General features: G+C 49.9%; 1 protein-coding gene across 1 annotated transcript in view; it reads right to left on the bottom strand.

Moving 5' to 3' along the window:
• The window catches only part of TMIE (transmembrane inner ear), a 78,586-nt gene that overhangs the window by 55,229 nt on the left and 718 nt on the right, over positions 1–22,639 (bottom strand). The window lies entirely within an intron of this gene.

Below are 22,639 nucleotides of genomic sequence, written 5' to 3'. Positions count from 1 at the left end.
AGGCGGACGGAGGTGCGGGGGGGTTGGGACGGGGAGGGATGCAGTGAGGGGGGATGGGGGTGCTGGGGGGTTGGGACGGGGAGGGATGCAGTGAGAGGGAGGGGCTGCGGGGGGGTTGGGACAGGGAGGGGTGCAGTGAGGTGGACGGGGGTGCAGGGGGGTTGGGACGGGGAGGGATGCAGTGAGGGGGACGGGGGTGAAGGGGGGTTGGGACGGGGAGGGATGCAGTGAGGGGGATGGGGGTGCAGCCCCATTCCCATCACTCGGAGACGGGGATACACACACCTCCCACTCCTGGTGCTGGTGATGGGCTGACAGACAGACCGTGGTTGGCCGCAGGGCACATGCTGCAGCTCGAGCCAACCCCCGCGAGGAGAAGAGGCCGGGCAGCAGTGGGAGACGTGTGCACCAGGCGACCCCTCAACAGCCACCTGCTGAGCGCTCACAGGTGATGCTAGTTTCTCCCCTGCCTTGACCCAGCCAATGGGAGCTGCTCCTGAGGGCAGGAGGCGGGGCAGCACGTGGACCCGCCCTGGCAGCCCCTGAGGCTAGGAGCTCGTGGGCCACAGTGCAGCGCTAGCCAGGAGCCTGCCAGCCCCGCTGTGGCGCTGTGAACCAGACATTCAACGACCTGGAGCCATCAGGATTCCTTGTCGACCGGGTGTTTCAGCTGGGCCATGAGCTAGGACTGGCCTGGAAATTGGCCACACCTGCCAGCCTCGTTAACAGGGGCTGAAATCTTGGGAGGAAGCGAGTCCAAGGGTGGGGGGGGGAGGGCAGAGACCAGGGCGAGAGAGCAGGTTCCGAAGGAGCCAGGAGCCTGCTCCCCTGTTGCCACTGAGGCCTGTGCTAGGCCAAACCTGTAAATAATCTGTACGTAGTTAGAGCTTGGTGGTGGGGACCGGACGCAGGAATAAAGAGCACGGGTGTTCCACCAGCCTGCAGTGGTCCTGTCTCATTGGGAAGCGGGGCCAGGAGGCTGAACCCAGCAGGGTGCAGTGACCACCCCGTTACAGGGGGCAGTGATGAAAAGATTAGTTAGGAGCAGGGGAGGTGAGAAAGTGAGACCAGAGACATCAGCAGAAGTGGAGGATCGACAATGGCATCTTGTGACGTTCTGCCGTGAGCTTTCCTAGCATGGTTTCCTGGTGACCCTTCTGGGTGGAATTCTAGTCCTGTAATTCACAACCCCCTGGTACTGTTAGTCTAGATGTAATTCAGCCTCTAGCAGTGGTTCATGCTTAGCCTGCCAAGTGGCTCAGTTACAGATCACACTGCTACAGCCAGGGTCGGGTCAGAAGGAAGTCTCACTGCAAGCATCAGCTCATCAATAATTTGTGCTCTGAGATAACTGAGTTTGTTTTACAGCAGGAAATTTCAAGATCTGACAGTGACTTCACCAGGGAGTCAAGCAGTCTGTCAATTCTCCCTTCAGGGGGCTCCTTAACAGGCATTGGGGGAAGACTATCCTAATTCTGCCTTGTACACGGTGCCGGGCAGCTAGATGACTCGAAGCACTTAGAGGGGCAGGCATTGCTACCCTATTCCACAGATGTGCGGCAGGTTGACAGACCCTCAGCTGGCATATGTTGATGTCAGTGGAGCCATGCTGATTTACACCAGCTGAGGATCTGGGCCCCATGAGTCAGTATCATGGCAGGAAATAGAAGCCAGATCTCTTAGTCCTTGATCCAGCAAGATACTTAAGTTCATGTCTGCTGTTATTCATGCGGTCCTATTGTGTTCAAGGGTAAACACAACAGGTCTGCTCACGTGCTTGAGATTAGGCATATGCTTAAGAAGATCAAGGACCTGGAGACTAGATTACATCATCTGTGCCCCTTAGTGTAGACTGCATGTGTTCATAATCCTGCAAAAGCTTCATTTAGAAAGATATCAGGCGTCATTGTTAAATCACTCACCAGCTTCCTCCAAGACACAACCGACTTCCTTCAGATAGTCCACAGCAATAACAACCTCTCTCCGAACACCATCCTCACCACCACAGGTGTCATCTCCCTATACACCAACATCCCCCACAATGATATCATCGCGACCTGCATCAAATACCTACCATACAATAGGCAACACTCAGAGATCCATCCCAAACACAGCACCACACTCATCCCTTTCATCCTCACCCATCACAATGTTACAACAAACACTTTGTCCAAACTATGGGAACAGCCATGGGCACTAGGATGGCTCCCCAGTATGACAACCTTGAAGAAGAATTTCTGGATAAATGCACCACAAAACCAAATGATATACCTGAGCTACATCGATGATATTTTCATGCTCTAGACAGATGACCTAAACTCCCTCATCGATTTCCACCCAACTTCAACAACCATCCGTTAAACTCATTCTAGATCAGTGGTTCTCAAACTAGGGATGCCGCTTGTTCAGGGAAAGCCCCTGAACGGCCGGGCCGGTTTGTTTACCTGCCGCGTCCACAGGTTCGGCTGATCGCGGCTCCCAGTTGCCGGGGTTCGCCGCTCCAGGCCAACGAGGGCTGCAGGAAGGGTGGCCAGCATGTCCCTCAGCCTGCGCCGCTTCCTGCGGCCCTCATTGGCCTGGAGTGGCGAACCGCGGCCAGTGGGAGCCGCGATCAGCCGAACCTGCAGACGCAGCAGGTAAACAAACCAGCCCGGTCCACCAGGGCCTTTCCCTGAACAAGCGGCGGCCCTAGTTTGAGAACCACTGGTCTAGAACACTCCCACACTAGCATCAACTTCCTGGACAGCACAATCAGCTTCAGCAATGGAACCCAACAAACAACTATATACAAGAAACCCATAGATCACCACCGCTACATTCACAGATCCAGTAACCGCCCCAAACACACCAAGACATCTGTTTTCTACAGCCAGGTTCTCAAATACCACAGAATATCTCCAAGGAGAAAGTCTGGGATATACATCTTAAACGCACTTTAAACCGCCTTCACCAAACAAGGACACTCCACCAGAGAAGTACCTCACTTCATGAACAGGCCAAGCAAATACTCCAAGAGAACCTACTTCAATACAGAATAAAACCCCTTCAACCGCACGCCCCTAGCTGTCACTTAACACACTGGAAACCATACGGGGTATCATTAAACAAGCAATTACAACTTAGGGCTGTCAAGTGATTAAAAAAATTAATCGCGATTAATCGTGCGATTAAAAAATAGAACACCATTTATTTTAAATATTATTAATGTTTACTGCATTTTCAAATATATTAATTTCAGTTACAACACAGAATACAAAGTGTACAGTGCTCACTTGATATTTATTTTTTATTACAAATATTTGCACTGTAAAAAAAAAATCTTTTTCAATTAACCTCATACAAGTACTGTAGTGCAATCTCTTTATCATGGAAGTTGAACTTACAAAAATAGAATTATGTACAAAAAATCCTACATTCAAAAATAAAACAATGTAAAACTTTAGAGCCTACAAGTCCACTCAGTCCTACTTCTTGGTCAGACAATCACTCAGACAAACAAGGTTGTTTATAATTTGTAGGAGATAATGCTGTCTGCTTCTTGTTTACAATGTCACCTGAAAGTGAGAACAGGCGTTCGCATGGCACTGTTGTAGCTGACGTTGCGAGTTATTTATGTGCCAAATGCGTTAAAGATTCATATGTCCCTTCATGCTTCAACCACCATCCCAGAGGACATGCTTCCATGCTGATGATGGGTTCTTCTTGATAATGATCCAAAGCAGTGCAGACTGACGCATGTTCATTTTCATCATCTGAATCAGATGCCACCAGCAGAAGGTTAATTTTCTTTTTTGGTGGTTTGGGTTCTGTAGTTTCTACATCAGAGTGTTGCTCTTTTAAAACTTCTAAAAGCCTGCTCCACACCTCGTCCCTCTCAGATTTTGGAAGGCACTGCAGATTCTCAAACCTTGGGTCGAGTGCTGTAGCTATTTTTAGAAATCTTACATCAGTACCTTCTTTGTGTTTTATCAAATCTGCTGTGAAAGTGTTCTTAAAATGAACATGTGGTGGGTCGTCATCCGAGACTGCTATAACATGAAAGATATGCAGAATGCGGGTAAAACAGAGCAGGAGATATACAGTTCTCCCCCCAAGGAGTACAGTCACAAATTTAATTGATGCATTATTTTTTTAACGAGCATCATCAGCATGGAAGCATGTCCTCTGGAATGGTGGCCGAAGCATGGAAGGGGCATATGAATGTTTAGCATATCTGGCACGTAAATACCTTGCAACACTGGCTACAAAAGTGCCATGCAAATGCCTGTTCTCACTTTCAGGTGACATTGTAAATAAGAAGCAGGCAGCATTATCTCCCGTCAATGTAAACAAATTTGTTTGTCTTAGCGATTGGCAGAATAAGAAGCAGGACTGAGTGGACTTGTAGGCTCTAAAGTTTTACACTGTTTTGTTTTTGAGTGCAGTTATGTAACCAAAAAAATCTGCATTTGTAAGTTACACTTTCACAATAAGGAGATTGCACTTCAGTACTTGTATGAGGTGAATTGAAAAATACTATTTCTTTTGTTTACCATTTTTACAGTACAAATATTTGCAATCAAAAATAAAAATACAAAGTGAGCACTGTGTACTTTGTATTCTGTGTTTGAATTGAAATCAATATTGAAAATATAGAAAAAACATCCAAAAATATTTAATAAATTTCAGTTGGTATTCTATTGTTAGAAGTTCGATTAATCGCGCTTAATTTTTTTAATCACGATTACTTTTTTTGAGTTAATCGCGTGAGTTAACCGCAATTAATTGACAGCCCTAATTACAACCTATACTTGATGGGGACCATTCTGAAAGAAATCTTCCCTGGACTCCCTCTTTTGGCCTTCAGACAACCCTCCCCCTTTCCCGAACTCATCATCATAAGCAAGATCCCCACAGAGCAGGATACACCAATTCAAAGTGGCACCAGACCCTCCCAGAACAACGGATGCAAAACCTGTAGACATATCTCCACTGCTACAAGGATCAACACCCTCCACAACCCACCTTTTCAGATCCAGGAGTCCAACACATCCCTATCACGGCCTGTGGTGTACCCCATCCAAAGCACTAACTGTCCCAATAACAACAGACAGACAATCCCTGCGCTCTTGAATGAACTCACACAGAAAAATTATAAAAGACCATATCACCGGTGGGCAAATGCTTTTCACAAAGCGATCACTCTATATCTGGCCTTTCAGTCCCCATCCTCAAAGGAAACATGCACAACACCTGTGAGCTTAAATTCATAATTTTACTAGACATTTTCTCTCTCACCAACAGAAGTTGGTCCAATAAAAGATATTACCTCACCCACATTGTCTTACTTAGGGCTGGTCTACACTAGGGAATTAGGTTGGTATACCTACGTTACTCAAGGGCATTAAAAATTCACAGTTAACCCCCAGCGTAGGCAACATTAGGCTGAAGGAAGAATTCTTCCATTGACCTAGGCAATCCACCTCCCTGAGAGGTGGTAGCTATCATAGAATCTCAGGGTTGGAAGGGATCTCAGGAGGTAATCTAGTCCAACCCCCTGCTCAAAGGGGGCCCAATCCCCAACTAAATCATCCCAGCCAGGGCTTTGTCAAGCCTGACCTTAAACTCCTAAGGAAGGAGATTCCACCGCCTCCCTAGGTAACCCATTCCAGCATTTCACCACCCTCCTAGTGAAATAGTTTTTCCTAATATCCAACCTAGACCTCCTCCACTGCAACTTGAGACCACTGCTCCTTGTTCTGTCATCTGCTACCACTGAGAACAGTCTAGGTCCATCCTCTTTGGAACCCCCCTTCAGGTAGTTGAAAGCAGCTATCAAATCCCCTCTCATTCTTCTCTTTGGCAGACTAAACAATCCCAGTTCCCTCAGCCTCTCCTCATAAGTCATGTGCTCCAGCCCCCTAATCATTTTTGTGATTAGGGGGCTGGAGCACATGACTTATCTTTCCAATTTTTCCACATCCTTCTTGTAGTGTGGGACACAAAACTAGACACAGTACTCCCATCAGCACAGATAGTGTCTTCACTGAAGCGCTGCACCGGCACAGCAGTTTAAGTGTAGACAAGCTCTTATGAAATCAGTAGGGGGTTCAGAGTCATAAAATTATGAAAAAGGCCAGTAGACGTTAGTAGCAGCAGAAACCATAGGCGTCTCTCAGCATAAAACAGGTCCCTATCAGTTACTCCCTCACCAGAAGTCAGGAGATGTAGGTTCAAGGCTCAGCTCTGCCATAGATTCCCCATGTAGCTTGGAGGATATCAGCTGGTGTCTCTGTGCCTCAGTTCCCCAGTTGTGAAATGAAGATAATAACACTTCCCTACCTCTCAGGTGTGCTGAGAGAGGAAAGGCTAGGCATGACTAGGAAATGGTTTACTCGTCCTGTGAAAATTTTCGGGATTTTGCAAAGTTCTCCTGTCTTGAATTGGGACCAAAAGTAAAAAAAATCTTGAAAATTTGTGTGAACCAAAAATCCAGGGGGGAAAATGGTTTGGGTCAGTCAAAATGTTCTGTTTTGATCATTTCCAAGCATTGTGGCTTGATTTTGACCATTTTTTTACTCTAATTAGCTCAACGTTCTAAACAAAAAGTGATTTTGTACCAGAAAACCAGAATTTTTCCATTCTGAAAGTGTCAAAAATGTTCCATGGCGCCAATTTGGAAACTTTTTTCCAAAAGTTTTTGAGCTGAGAAATGCTTGAAAACTGACCTTTTCCAGAGAAAAGTTTCCATTCCACCGAACCACTATTTTGGGATAAAAAAATCTTTCGCTGAAAATTCCCAACCAGCTCCACCCACATCAAAGACTGTGAGGCACTCGGTTACTATGGTAATGGAGGCTGTATAAGTACCTTACATAAATGCCAGAGTCTCGGTCCTCCTGAACTAGGGCCATGTCTCTATGTTTGGGTTGCAAACGCCAAAAGGGAATATTCATTTAAAAACAATGGCTTCCACTGAAAACTGATTTAAAATAAATTCTGGGAATGTAACTCAGCAACAAAGCACCTGCCACAGCACTCACTGGAAACTGGCTTAGTAGGAGATAAGACTCTACTACTGCTAACAGAGTTGATCCTTTTACTCAGTCTATGCCTGAACTTAAAACGCTGCAGCATGTCTGCAGTGTAGACACTCACTGCAGTGACGGGAGCGGGGGTGTTTCCTGTCTCTGTAGTTAATCTACTCCCTGACCGTCTACACTTAAGTAGTGCGGATGGGCTGCTCTAGTGCTTTAATGAAGACGCTCTCTCCTGTCGGTTTCAGAGTAACAGCCGTGTTAGTCTGTATCCGCAAAAAGAAGAACAGGAGTACTTGTGGCACCTTAGAGACTAACAAATTTATTAGAGCATAAGCTTTCGTGGACTACAGCCCACTTCAGTCCACGAAAGCTTATGCTCTAATAAATTTGTTAGTCTCTAAGGTGCCACAAGTACTCCTGTTCTTCTTTCTCCTGTCGGTGCAATTCATTCACCTACCAGAGAGGCAGTAGCTATGTCAGTGGGAGAAACTCTCCTGCCGACATAGTGCTGTTTACATGGGGGGTTGGTCGGTATAACTACATCACTGAGGGGTGTGGATTTTTCACACCCTGGAGTGACGTAGCTACACTGACATAAGCATTCAGTGCAGATCGGCCCTCATTTAATTAACTCTGTTCTGTGATGCTGCAAGTCATAGGTTCAAAGCTTGCTGGGAACTTTGGAGTGGATGTTAAAGAAACATTTTTGTTGGCTTAAATTTCAATTTAGGGCCAGATTTGAATTGGCAACATTCTTTAAAGACATGCCGAAGGGGCTTGGGAATTCTTAAGTGCACAATGTTCGATGCTCAGTAGTGCTCCTTCCTTCCCCGCGCAGGAAACTGCAGTTCTAACACTGCTGCAACACCGGAGAGGAGAACTCAGCTCGGAGCCGCTCTCAAATTACACCTCTCTTTGGGCGACAGATACGTCAGTCCTTTCCTAATGAAGATGACGGATTCAGAGCAATTCCCATCACACTGGCATGCTTCCTTTCATGCAGGGATCCATTAGCCTCCATTTGGGGTGGATAGTATTTCTTTTTAAGACCTCTGACTCCTAGGTGTAGGCCTGAGATTTAACTCACCCCATACCAAATCAGTCTTGGGTGAAACTTAAGGATATCCATCACTAAAATTAAGGGGAAAAAATGCTCCACTGCTGCTAAGGTGCCCCCACCTCAGGAATGCCCCTAACAAGAGTTATAATACCAAGGGTTGTAAAGTAGAGACACCCAGGTACTGGGAAGTTTAGGGAGGAGACAGAAAGGGGTTATGGAATGGGTTACCTAGGGAGGTGATGGAATCTCCTTCCTTAGAGGTTTTTAAGGCCCGGCTTGACAAAGCCCTGGCTGGGATGATTTAGTTGGGGATTGGTCCTGCTTTGAGCAGGGGGTTGGGCTAGATGACCTCCTGAGGTCCCTTCCAACCCTGATATTCTATGAAAGCCCCCAAGAATTGGTAAAACAGATAAGATAAACTCTGACCAGTGAATTTATGCTGACCATCTGCACAAAGAAAGAAGGTCATAAATAAGTGACAATTTGGGCATGAAAGATAAAATGTAAAAAGGGCTGAGCAGGGAAGAGAAAACATAGGTGCCAGTGCATGATTGGTTAAATTTTGTTACCTGGGGTACTGAATAATGTGATGGGCTTAGTGAAGTTAAAGGAAGTAGCTAGTTTTACCTATATAATGTAACAAAAAACCTAATGCTCTGTGGGAACCATCTCCAGACTGTAATTTAACTTCAAGCTGCTGGAAGTCGGACCCCTCTGCACGATCCTGATGTGCAAAGGCATCGCTGGAAACCCCCAGACGAGAGGATCCTGACTGGCCATTGGGTGAATTTTGTCTGTATATAAGGAGTGGTGAGCATGAGAGATTTGCTTGGTATATGTATTCTGTGTGTGATGCTAATAAATAGATGTTTAGAGCACAGCTGTGTACGGCTCTTTCACTGGGAAAAGGTTCCGCAGTCCCGTAGAGCCCTGAGCCCCATGGGAAAGGCAGGGACCTAAATTGACCAGACCACGCCTTGAACCTAGATTTTTTGCGGGCAACATAGATCCCTCCTGTAACCACTAAACAATACTATGTATGGAACATCACAGCCCCTGCATATGCTGTGAGCATCATTTCTGTGTTTAAGAAAAAAGGTTATCAGTGATGTAGGGTCCATCTACACAGCAAAATCAAAATTAAAAAAAAATGGAGCAGCGAGTGTCAGAGCCCAGGTCAACTGACTTGGGCTTGCTTGGCTCATGTAACGGGGCTAAAAATAGTAGTGTACACATTCTGGCTAGGGCTGGAACCCATCTCCGAGACCTTCCCCACTGCTGGATTTCAGAGTCCGGGCTCCAGCCCGAGCCCAAACGTCTACATTGCTATTTTTAGCCCCACAGTGTGAGCCCAAGTCAGTTGACCCGGGCTCTCAAACTCCATATCATGGGGTGTTTAAGGGTTGTTGGGGGGGGGGGGTTGGCTGTGAAGCTGTACCCTGAGGGTCCAATTCTATGCTGCACCTCTAGGGGGCTGGTGCACAGGGGGGCGGGGCAAAGTTTGCCTCTGGATTCTGGGCTGCTCTAGGGTCTGGAATGGCCTCGGGTGTAAATTACAGAAGTGTCCGGCTGCTGTAATGTTCAACAGCCTCTCTCGGGCTGAAATATAAACTAGACTCCCCAGAGCATTACGGGCCTGTCCTGATCCACCCCCCTTCCCTCCCTCTATGCAGGGTCTTGGAGGGACGGGGAAGGGGAAACATAGTGACCTTTCAGTCCCCCAGCCCCTTGTGGGGCCCTTATGGCTCCTATAAACTGCAGGAACTGGGGGGCAGAACCTATCCCTCAGGATTTGAAGTGGAACCTCAATTAGAATCTAACGATCTGGACTGTAAAGCGCTGACCAGGTCTAGAGCAGGGGTAGGCAACCTATGGCACAGGTGCCGAAGGCGGCATGCGAGCTGATTTTCAGTGGCACTCACACTGATCAGGTCCTGGCCACCGGTCCCGGGGGCTCTGCAGTGTAATTTAATTTTAAATGAAGCTTCTTAAACATTTTAAAAGCCTTATTTACTTTACATACAACAATAGTTTAGTTCTATATTATAGACTTCTAGAAAGAGATCTTCTAAAAACGTTAAAATGTATGACTGGCACGCGAAACCTTAAATCAGAGTGAATAAATGAAGACTCAGCACACAACTTCTGAAAGGTTGCTGACCCTGGTCTAGAGCATTAAATCTTTTACAGGCAGTTCATGTTTTAGGTCAGAACTATTTGACACTGCTCCTTCTAAGTAAAAAACAAACAAACACAAAAGAAACACCCTTGTTTATTTCTGATTCATCAGAAACCGAGAAAGGGCAGGGTGGAGAGATCATATTTGCCCAACTGGAAAAGGAGATAGCTGGGAGGGACAGAAGCTTTATTTGCAGCATTACACAATGGAGCCGAAAGAAAACTTAAAAGACACCACTCCTCAATGTCCTTTTAAAATGTCTCATGTAATTAGCCCAGATGGATGGTGTGCTTACAACTCACCTGCTTTGGAGAACAAAGAACATTTATTACTAATTGCATGGGATTAGGCATAGCTTGGTCCTGCTTTGAGCAGGGGGTTGGACTAGATCAGTGGTTCTCAAGCTATTGTACTGGTGACCCCTTTCACCCAGCAAGCCTCTGAGTGCGACACCCCCCCCCCTTTATAAATTAAAACCACTTTTTTATATATTTAACACCATTCTAAATGCTGGCGGCAAAGCGGGATTTGGGGTGGAGGGTGTTAGCTCATGACCCCCCATGTAATAACCTAGTGACCCCCTGAAGGGTCCCAACCTCCAGTTTGAGAACCCCTGGACTAGATGACCTCCTGAGGTCCCTTCCAACCCTTATATTCTATAGGTAACAGGCTGTTCTGGGAGACTGGGCTTTAAACACACACACACACACACAGCCCCTACATTGTTCTCCACCGCCTTCTGCATGTGTAACCAACTAGTCACTGTGTGTTATGTGTCACAGGAGCACCCGAGGCTGGTACAGACCCAGCTTTGTAGCACGAGCTGTAGAGACTCCTGTTTTCTGTGCTGGAGGGCCCTGGTAATGTGCTCAGACTGGCTTGAAGATGGTTAAAAGAGACCTCCTGGGTCACTGAGTCCAGTCCCTCCCATCCCAGGCAGCCCTGTCATACCAGCCTGTTCAAAAACTTACTGTGAGCATATTGGTTGTTTGGAACAGGGGGAGCTAATTTCTCCAAAGTGGTTCCATCACTAAATCTCAGTGCGAGTTTATTTTAAAACCAGGGCTGAGTCCAGACTACGCTCCCAAATTGGATCACAGTCTGCGACTGGAGGGCATCTGGCATCCAAACCCCACTCTGGAGCCGACATCTAAAAATATGACCTTGTTTCTATGTAGCTGCTTCCCCCTTGCTGTCATCATAACCGGCTAATATACTGTGAGAGTCTTACACTAGCACCAAAAGCTCCATTGTACATTCACATAGGTGCTGTACATACACATAGTGAGAGCCAGTCCCTTCCCCAAAGACCTCACAACCTAAACAGAGAAGGCAAACAAAGAATGCAAGAAAAGAAGTATTATGCCCAGTTTGCCAGTAAGGAAACTGAGGCACTGAGAGATTACGTGACTTGTCCAAGATCACACAGGAAGTTTTTAGCAGTGCTAGGATTGAACCTAGATCTTCCTCTGGTGTTTATAATCACAAAGTCTTCCTCCCTCCCAGTCCAGAGCCAAATAATTTGAATCACCTGAAATCCAGACTGTCAGGCCTTGGCCCCATCTCTAATTAAAAAAAATCAAAAGGAAAACTCTACCCTGATAAGCTCCCATGGTTAAGAAGTAACCTCTTCCCTGTTCTCTGCTGTTCTCCAAGCTTGCCAATGATTCTACCTTCCAAGTTTTACTGGAGATGAGCTCTAATGAGAGACACCCACCTTAAGATTGATCTTGCAGGGGTATACAGCCTGCAGTCCATGTTAACCTGAAAGAGAGCCCCAGGTGTGGAGCATCTCTCATGAGAACTGAAGGGCCTCACTATCACGCAGGATCAGGACCAGAGGCTGTGAGTGTCAAGTTTAGCTCATTGGACCTCGCACCCATTAAAGACCCTTCCTGACTATTGTAAGGCAGCCAAGACTAACTAGCCAATCAGATGGCTTTTCAGTTTACTGACTGTAATAATAAATTCAATGGATCACAGTATTTTGCAACACAGACTCCCCTGTCCCCTTGAAAGGGGAATCTTTGCACATGGGGTGAAGTGTTGTGCAGGGATCCTTACTCTCACTGTTATTTTGTTCATAACAAGCTGCTGCTTGCTACATGACAGACCTCCAGTCTAGACTATGGTTAACATAAGAAGACCGAGAATGGTATACTGCTGAAGTACACAGGGGCTTCATCTATGAAAGTTACAAGTTACAAAGTCAAGAGATCTCCTGCGCCTTCATATAATGGACATCCACAGGAACACGCAGCCCATGAAGGTTACAAACGCTCCTCAATACATACATCCCAGAGTAATGTACACTTCCTGCTAAGCATATCCCGTACAGATCAAGCAGAGATCACAGAGGTCTATCAAGCTATGGTGATTCGAACAAAGAAGATTCTGGAAGAGTAAGTGACATCTGAAACTGTCTCCTGATCTCACCCAGGAAAGTCTTTCAAAAGAGTCCTCAGCTTTCTGCCCCGTTTCTCTAAAGACTGATCAGGTTTGCCTCATGTCACTGGGACGGTGCTGTAGGCCTGAGATTTAACTCACCCCACACTCAACCAGCCGTGGGTGAAACTCAAGGATTTCACCACTAACATTAAGAAAAAATGCTCCACTGCTGCTAAGGTGCCCCCACCTCAGGAATGCCCCTAACAGGAGTTATAACACCAAGGGTTGTAAAGTAGAGACACCCAGGCGCTGGGAAGTTTAGGGAGGAAACAGAAAGCCCCCAAGAATTGGTAAAATAGATAAGATAAGCTCTGACCAGTGAATTTATGCTGACCATCTGCACAAAGAAAGGTCATAAATAAGTGACCATTTGGGCATGAAAGATAAAATGTAAAAAGGGTCGAGCAGGGAGGAGAAAACATAGGTGCCAGTGTGTGATTGGTTAAATTTTGTTACTTGGGGTCCTGAATAATGGGATAGGTTTAGTGAAGTTAATGGAAGTAGCTAGTTTTACCTATATAATGTAACAAAACAAAAAAAAAAGCCAATGCTCTTTGGGAACCATCTCCAGACTGGAATTTTACACCAAGCTGCTAGAACTCTGACCCCTCTGCATGACCATGACGTGCAGAGGCATCGCTGGAAACCCCCAGACGAGAGGATCCTGACTGGCCATCGGGTGAATTTTGTCTGTATTTTGGGAGTGGTGGGGATAAGAGATTTGCTTGGTGTGTGTGTTACTAATAAATAGATGTTTAGAGCACAGCTGCGTAACTGTGTGCACAGCTCTTTCACTGGGAAAAGGTTCCACAGTCCCATAGAGCCCTGAGTCCCCTGGGAAAGGCAGGGACCTAAATTGACCAGGCCACGCCTTGAGCCTTCGGTAGGGTATAGGCTGTGTGCCTTAAACTGAGTGGATAACAGTGCTTCTTTTCTAATTGGCAGACAAGAGGGCTCCCTTCATTCTCAGGTCCGGGCTGCTCACACATTAATGACACTGCAGGCCGGTGGGCCAGAAGCAGAACGCTTTTCTGGGTTCATGACCTAGGGGTCCACCAACAGCTTTCAAGGAGTCTATTACTTTATGGCTTCAGGGGAGGGGAGTCTTGTTTATTTGTTGTAAGGAGGGGTCACAGTCTGGGGCATCGTTTCTTGGTACAGACTTTTCTTTGCCCATTGGGCGGCTCCAAATGCCTGGTCCAAACAGAGTGTAACCGCAAAGAGCAACAGACGGGAAGACCCGGATACAAGAAGGGGCCTTGGTGTTGCAAACCTGAGCGTTCCTAATTTTTAGGAGCCTGGAAAAATCACTAGAGCAACACTGGAATCTCTAAAGCCTGAGTTAGGCATCTAGGCGATGAATGGGGAGAGAGAGGTACCTAACAATGGGATCCCCAACAACCAGCATGCTAGGTAGGGAGCTGTCTAGGCCAGCCAATGGGAGATGCTGCTGAGAGGGGTATGTTCTAATCCTGCCCCTCTCCTGGGTATTTGGTGCCAGAATTGGGGTGGGGCAGGACCCACCCACTTTTTGAAAGTGGACTAGCCCGTCCACTTTTCCCCAGGGCGGACCCCTTCCCCTCCTCTTCTCCCCAAGGCCCCACACCCCAGCCAGGCCAGGGTGGACCCCTGCTGTGGGGAGCCATGGCAGACCCTCCACCTGCCCGCAGCGCGGTGTGGACTGAGAGCAGCCCCGGGTCCGTGTCCCCACCTGGCCCAGGGCAGGTGGAGGGTCCGCGACTCCATGCCAGGTCCCCACAGCTGCCTGCACGGCTCTCCCTGACCCAGCTCCAGCTGGGGGGGGGCTCAGAGCTGCAGCCTGGCCATGGTAAGGCAGCTGTGAGGAGCTGGGGAGTCGCGGACCCTCCACCTATCCTGGGCTGCGGTTCTGAGGCCAGAACTGGGTCTGGAAGAGCCGTGTGGGCAGCTGTGGGAAGTCTGGGTCCCTCCACCTGCCCTGGGTGGTGGACCTGAGACATGGGCAGGGGGGGGCTTTTAGCTTGGCTGGGGCAGGGCCTCAGAGTGTGGGCCCCCCCACACACACTTTTGGGAGGGCTCCGGCACTCCTAGTTTGATGCCTAAGCCCAGACTACAGCGAGGTGCCTTGTTCTTCTTGCAATCTATAGCTGGGAACCCCTCCCCTGGAGTCAGGTGACTTAAGCTCCTAAACTGCTTCTTGTGAGAATGAGTTAAGCTCCTGCTGGGGGCAGGGGATGGGCAAAGAAAGAAGGGGGGGCCCTAGCTCAGGGGTAGTCACTAGGCAGACTGGGGGCCAAATCTGGACCACCAGACGCTTTTGAATGGACCCTGAAAACTTTTTATTTACTCATTATCAGTGGGGGTTTTTCCCCCCCCCCCCCCCCCCGGGGTCAGCACCTTGCCTATATCTTGACCAAGAAATTTGGACCTTGACAAAAAATAATTGACTCCCCTTGCCCTAGTGTATAACCATTAGCCTTGTGGTTAAAATAGCTAGTTAGACTACAGGAGTGCAATTCCCCTCTACCTGCTGAGGAGACAGGAAATCCCCATGTCTTCAGTGAACACTTTGGGATATTCTTGGGTGGGGCTTTATCAGTCTTTCCTGTTGAAGCCAGGCCACTTCAATTAAATAGTAATTGGGCCAGACACAGCATGAGACTCACTCTGTAGATCGGTGGTTAGAGCACTGTACTGAGAGGTAGGGGATCCCTGGTCAAATCTCTTCTCCTTCCCCTTTGAGGAAGGCAGGCAGAGGAATGTTCATCTTTCCTGGTTTGTGCTGGTGTTTAGGGGTGAGACAGGCAGCAGGGTGCATGGGCAAAGGCAGAAATGTAAACTGTGGGGGACCTTTTACAGCAAACAGGTGTCCAGTGAGTTTAAGCTTCTACAGGATTAGGCGGTAGCTAAGCAGGGTGGGGGGTTGGATTGCAGGGCTGCCTAAAACTGAGATGTAGGTGCCTAAATCCCTTTGTAGATCTGGCTCTAAACACCTAATAAAAATAAAGAGTAAAAAGGGTAGAATTCAACTCCGGGTGTGTATTTGAATTTGCAAGAGTTCACACCAAGAATGCTAGGACACTCCTCAAACAACACAACATTGACACTTAAAGAGGGGTTGAACTGACTAAACCAGACACTGAATGATAAACACCTGGTGAACCTTCTAGCCCTCTGACACCTCCACCCAATCCAGGCCTTTTTAAGGAGGTCTTTCTGGATGCTTCTCCCAATTAGGGTGGAGTTAAACATGCTGTTCAAACTCTTCAAGCCAACCATTGGTTTGATAGCTACAAACTCTGCCCTAAAATGGCAGGGGCGGGGGCATCAATGAAAGGGCGGGGAGCTGAGGACTCTGTTTCTCAGGCCAGTTCCTGTTTTCATCTAGGCTGCTTTGCCCCTTCAAAGTGTAAGGACACAGGCCCAGAGCACAAGGCGGAAAGGTTTTAGCAGAAGACGAAGTCCAGGTAAAAAGAATAAGGGGGTGGAAAAAGTCCTGGGAGAGGAATAAAAAGGTGAATGTGCAAATCAGTGATACAACAGCAAGATAATATGGGAGTGATCAGGGAGACACACAGACTGATCCACTTGGCATTTGAGTAGGCTAAGTTCGCAGCAGCAAGAGGATCAGGTAAGGACAGTAGGGTGACCAGATAGCAAGTGTGAAAAATTGGGATGGGAGTGGGGGGTAATAGGCGCCCATATATATAAAAAAAAGCCCCAAATATTGGGGCTGTCCCTATAAAACCGGGACAGCTGGTCCCCCTAGGACAGAGACTTCGCTATACTTTTCTGAAGCAAAGCTTTATGATTCTCCTGTCCTACAAATCGCTATCCTGTTTTCATAGCCTAGCCATGGGTGGCCCTAAAACACAAAGGGGCTGACACTCTGTCCTGGTATAAATGTGGCCTGACTCCACTGATGTTCCTGCTGATGGCTGAGAGGCGGTTCTAGGAAGTGATGTAAGGCACGCCTGCCTAGCCCTGCCCCGGGGTCTCTTCAGTGGTCTCCGCCTCTCTTGCCTGGTAGGCAAAGCACCATGGTGCAGGCTGTTACCAGCCTGCCCCTTGTAAGTTGCATACGCTGGAGTTCACAGCTGATCGCCACTGGGACTGTGCCAGCGGATGAGGGGGATGGAGAAATGATGCAGACTAACAGGCCATAGCTACAAAGCGGTTTTAAATGGGTGCAGTGTAATGGAAGCTGACTCACTGTAGCTATCCTAGCTTCTCTCCTGGCTGTAGGACAGTATCTAGATGATCCTGACAATCCTTTAAGCTTTGTCTACACCCCACAGCTTTTAGCGAGATGGCCGTGTCGCTAAAAGTCAGGCAGTGTAGTGCTGTTTTGCTGACAAAATACTTCCACCCTCCAACGACCGGCGTTCATGTTGTCGACAGGAGAGCGCTCCTGCTGACAACTTGCTGTTTGCACTGACGCTTGCTGTGGCAAGACTTTTCTCTTTTGGGGGGGATTAGCAGCTCTGAGCGACAAAAATTTTGTCGTTCAGTTGCCAGTGTTCACATAGGCCTAGGTCTTGACTTTATTTCTGGAGCCCTGTCTTGTGTTCTGGAAGACAGCCTTTCCATCAAGCTGAGGTCTCCATCTATCCCCCCCTTGTCATAGTATCAGAGTGATTCACAACCGTGAACGTATTTATCCTCCCAACAGCCCTGGGAGGCTGGGCAGTGCTATTATCCCCATGTGTGGAGTAGAGCGGCTAAGGGACTTGCCCAAGGCATACAGGGAGTTAACAAGTGTAGGGACTTGAACCGAGGTCTCCAAAGCCCCAGGAAGGCTCACTAACCACTAGACCATCCTTCTGCTCTTCCATAAGGTGGCAAGTTTGTATAATTTTTGGTGGTGCCCAGAATGGGTCCAAGTCCCCCCCCCCCCCACACACCTACCTAAGGCTCTGGGAGGGGGCTTGGGGTGGAGGCTCTGGGAGGAAGTTTGTGTGCCAGAGGGGTGCGAGACGGAGGGATGCGAGACTTTGGGACAGAGTTTGGGTGCTGGGTGCAGGCTCTGGGTTGGGGCAGAGGGTTGGGGTGCAGGAGGAGGTTTGGGGTGCAGACTCAGAGAGAGTTTGGCGGTAGGGCTGCAGGCTCTGGGAGGGAGTTTGGGTGCTGGGTGTGGGCTCTGGGCTGGGATAGGGCTGGGGTGCAGGAGGGGGTGTGGGGTGTGGCAGGCTGTCCCGGGGCTTGGGGCAAGAGAGGAGGATGACTCCCAGCCCTCTCCCTGCTGGCAGCAGCAAAGAGGGGGCCCCCCTCCCTGGCACGATACTCACCCACCCCATCCCCAGGCTGCTGCTCAGGAGGTCCAGCCAGGATAAGGCCCCCAGGAGATGACTCGGAGTCGCCTGCTGGGTAGTGTGGGGGTGTGCCATGCACCTCCTCCCTCCGCAGGGGCAGTAGCCACCGCCTTTGCCTGCCCCCTGCACCGCTCCCTTGTAGCCGGCCGCAGCAGCGGCCAGTGAGGGTGTGCAGTGCAGAGCTGCAGGGGGCAGCCGCTCGCTGGCCAGGCCAGGCAGGGATGCTCGGGGGAGGCGCATGGGGGCAGGGCTGGGGGAGAGACCTGGCCTCAAATTTCGGTGAGCTGGGTCCCCCCTCGGGCCCTGAATTTGCTGGAGCCTTGGTGTAACCCACACACCTTCTGGGTGTGGGGTTCTGTCCCATCTAGTGCCACCCAGACACATAAGAGCGAGATTAATGAAGAAAGAACGAGGAGTACTTGTGGCACCTTAGAGACTAACACATTTATTTGGGCATAAGCTTTCCTGGGTTAAAACCCACTTCGTCAGATGCCTGCATTTGTTAGTCTCTAAAGTGCCACAAGACTCCTCGTTCTTTTTGCTGATACAGACTAACACGGCTACCACTCTGAAAAGAGATGAATGAGTTTGCTCTACAGCCGGAACTAACAGGCAGTTGGCTTTTAGCTCATGCGGTAGAGGCTCATGCACTAAGGCAGGGGTTGGCAACCTACGGCACGCATGCCAAAGGTGGCACGCAAGCCGATTTTGCCTGGCACGCGGCTGCCAGCCAGGGTCCCGGCCGCCGGCCCCACTCAGCCCTCTGCCGGCTGAGTGAACAGAACCCCAGGCTGGCAGGAGGCTGAGTGGGGCCGGCGGCAGGTGCGCCCCCCAGCTCCTCCCTCACTGCACTCGAGTTCTGTGGCTCCCGGAAGTGTGAGCCGCTGGGGCGTGGGGCCCTGAGCCTGCTCCAGGAGGAGGGGCAGCTGCGTCTCACACTCCCGGGAGCCACAGAGCCCAAGCGCGGCGAGGGAGGAGCCGGGGGGCGCACAGGGACCGCCACCCGCATGAATCCGCTGGGGGGCACCGGGCCGCAGCCTGGGCAGGCGCATCCCCCAGCTCCCCCCTCACCGCGCTTGGGTTCTGCGGCTCCCGGGAGTGTGAGCCGCCACCGCCCCTCCTCCCAGAGCTCCCCCCTCCTGCTGCCTCAGCACTCTGCGGGGACGGGGCTGTGCCCGCGGCAGCCCAGCAGCGTGTTTTGCCTCCACGTGGAGCCAGCGTCTGACTGGCATGGGCATGGTAAGGGGAGTCCCGGGGGCAGTCAGGGAGCAGGGGGAGGGTTGGGAGTTCTGGGGGTCCCGGGGGTCTGTCTGGGGGTGGGGATAAGGATCAGGGCAGTCAGGGGACAGGTAGGGCGTAGGGTTCTAGAGGGGCAGTTAGGGTGGGGGGGTCTCAGGAGGGGCAGTCAGGGGACAAGGAACAGGGAGGCTTGGGTGAGGTTCTGGGGGGCAGCTAGGGGCAGGGGTCCTAGGAGGGAGCAGTCAAGGGACAAGGAGCAGGGTTGGGTGTTCTGAGGGGGGCAGTCAGGGGGTGGGAAGTGGGAGGGAGTGGATGGGAGCAGGGCTCCCCCCCGCCCCGTCCTCTTTTGATTGTTGAAATATGGTAACCCTAGGCAAGGGGGGAGCTGGGGTGGTGCATGAGGGCATTTTAACGTGTATTACTAGCACGCGAAACCTTAAATTAGAGTGAATAAATGAAGACTCAGCACACCACTTCTGAAAGGTTGCCGACCCCTGCGCTAAGCTCTAGAGGCCCCAGGTTTAATCCTGCCTGCATACTGGCTCTTGCCGGTAGGCCGTACCGGACCACACCAGCTTACTTTCACCTCTGCCCACACACCTCCTGAGTGTGGTGCTCTGTCCCATCTAGTGGCACCAAGACCGCTTGAGAGAGCGAGAGATTAAAAAATGAGTCTGCTCCACAGCCTTCGCTAACAGCCAGTTGGCTTTTTGCTCGTGCGGTAGAGGCTCATGCACTGAGCTCCAGAGGTCCCAGGGTCTTTTGGTGTTACATGGGCCCATACAACTTGCCGCCCCTGCATAAGGGGCTCTCGTGAGCTCAGTGAAATGTTTTGCTGCTTAATGCTTCTCATCCTTGCAGTGTTCCTTCGAACCGCTTGGCTTAGCAGGAATTCAAGGTGCCGGGTCTCTCATTTTTCCATCTCTCGATCGCACTGTTCAGGCCCAGTGAGTCATTTGAGGTAACAGCACTTAGCTGTTGCAGTGGTTTAGAACAGCCTGTAATTACGCAGCCTTTACAAATGGAGACTGAGACTAAGGCCCATGGGCAGTGGGTATAATAGGCCAGGGGAGGCTCTGCCGTGGCCACGGGACCCCCAGTTGCAGAGTTTGGCAGCAAAGATTTTGCTTTATTAGGCCCTATGAAGGTTCCGGGGCGGCTCAGGCATATATCACCTCCTCAGCTGCCCTGGAACCTGCATGAGACATATCAAAAATGTCTTCTAATAGACGCTTTACCCTGGGTGGGTTGGGTCCGGGGAGAGGAGGGAAGGCACAACGCCTGTCTGGCCATTGGAGGGGGGGGGGGTGCTCAGGGCTTCTCCGGCGGGGGGTTCTTGGGGCTCCGGCCATGGGGAAGGGAAAGAGCTGGGGGCTAGCCTCCCCAAAGGGGGGCTCCACCCGCTCATGCTAAGGCCGATAGCTGAAATGTGCTCACTGAGCTTGGGTGCTTTGCCTTCTGAGTGCCCGACTTGGGGGGACAGTACCAGAGTTTTAAGAACCCAGCACCCACAACAGAGGTCGCACTTTCGAAGGACTTCTGCCCTTCTCGAGGCACCATATGCGGCCAGATTTTCCAGAGGGCTCGGCCTGTTGCTTGCTGAGGCCTCTGAACATCCAGCCATACGTGTTGCCATGAGAAGAGCTGGCTGGAGGCTGACAGTTCAGTCTTGGGGCAAATTTCAAGGTTTCAAAATGTGTCTTTGCTCCACACTGATACGAAGACAAAACCTTTAGAAATCGGCCTGGCCCGAAATGGCTGGTTTTTGGATTGGAGATGTCTGGCTTTCAGTTGGGGTGTCTGTCTGGGGAAGTGACCTAGAAGCATTAAAACCTTCCCTTGGAAATTGATGCATCTCTGTGAAACGTGTCAGCTTTGAGTGTGGAGCACTCTGGAGAGTCTGACCCTTGTGGCCTGGTGTTCAGATGAGGCTGTTGTTCCCATTGGCTTCAATGGAGGCTGCAGGTGCAGTAGCCCTAGGCATGTCCAGCTTGACGTGTGAAGTTAGTGGACCCATTTGAATACACTGGTCTAAGTGACTTGACCAAGGACACATAGTGAGTCAGTGGCAAAGCTCAGGTCACAGCCTGGGAGTCCCTATTGTGACCTAAAGCTCAAGCTAGCTGTCACCTAGTGGCTAACTACTAAAACTTGTGGAACTCCTTGCCTGAGGCGGTTGTGAAGGCTAGGACTATAACAGGGTTTAAATAAATTGGAGAACTGGATAAATTCATGGTGGTTAAGTCCATTAATGGCTATTAGCCAGGATGGGTAAGGAATGGTGTCCCTAGCTTCTGTTTGTCAGAGGGTGGAGATGGATGGCAGGAAAGAGGTCACTTGATCATTACCTGTCAGTCCCTCTGTGGCACCTGGCACTGGCCACTGTTGGTAGACAGGATACTGGGCTAGATGGACCTTGGTCTGGCAGTGTGGCTGTTCTTATGTTCTTAACCTGCAGCCCACAGGCTGTGAAGTTCCCAGCCAAGGTGACATGGAGGATAGAAACACACTGGCTAATCACTGGCTCCCATGTCATGCTGATACAGCCCTCGGGTTTCCTCTTCCCTCTGCTGTGCTGGTTTTGCTAATCTCCCACTCAGTGAGGTATCCCCCGCTGGTCAATGTGTCCTACTGTAACCGCCCCACAGAGGTGAGTGTTACAGCCTCCCAGCATAGGTCTTGTAGCTCAAGCCTTATAGCTTTAGAGGTTCCTGGTGTGTTAGTCACTGTGGAGGTGGTAGCGTATCCCCTGACCCACTGGGGAAACTGGCTTGCTCTGCATGCCGGCATCCCTTGAGAATGGGAGGCAGTAGGCATAGACTGATCCCTCCCAGATCTTAGTCTGGCCAGAGGTGACTGGGAACTGCTGGGCTAGATACAGTTATTATGACAGTAGTGTTTTGTTTTTGTTTTTGTTTTTTTTTTGTTTTTTTGGCTTGTGCTTTAGTGCAGGACTCTGTTCTGAACTAATAAGTTATAGCCACTGCCTGCCAGTTTGTAGTAATGAGCCATGAAGTTTCTTCAATGTGTTTTCCTCCCCCCTCCAGCTGGGTTGAGGGTGACCTAGAGGACAAGGCATTTTCCACAGGGAGCTCAGAGGGTTGTTTGCCCAGGTGAATACCTGCCCAGTGGGAGGTGCTGTGAACAGCCTGAGCGCTGAATGCAGAGGGGAGGCCTATCAGGGAGCCATAGGGCCCAACACAAGGCTGCTGGCAGCGCTTGGAAGGTTTTGAGGTGGGGGACTAGCCCCCTGCGTGCGGAGAGGCGAATGAGCTGCTGGGTGAATTGTGAAGGGCTCAGAGAAGAGGGCCACGTGGAGGAAGGTGAAGGAATGGCCTCAGAGGAGAACGAATGGCACAAAAGAGACGGGTTAGAGGGTGGCTTGGCTGGGACTAGTGGGATG

The sequence above is a fragment of the Malaclemys terrapin genome, chromosome 2 (assembly GCF_027887155.1).
Source record: "Malaclemys terrapin pileata isolate rMalTer1 chromosome 2, rMalTer1.hap1, whole genome shotgun sequence".
In the NCBI taxonomy this organism is placed as follows: domain Eukaryota; kingdom Metazoa; phylum Chordata; order Testudines; family Emydidae; genus Malaclemys; species Malaclemys terrapin.
Note: the sequence above shows the minus strand (reverse complement) of the source record. Positions and strands in the feature narration are given on the sequence as shown.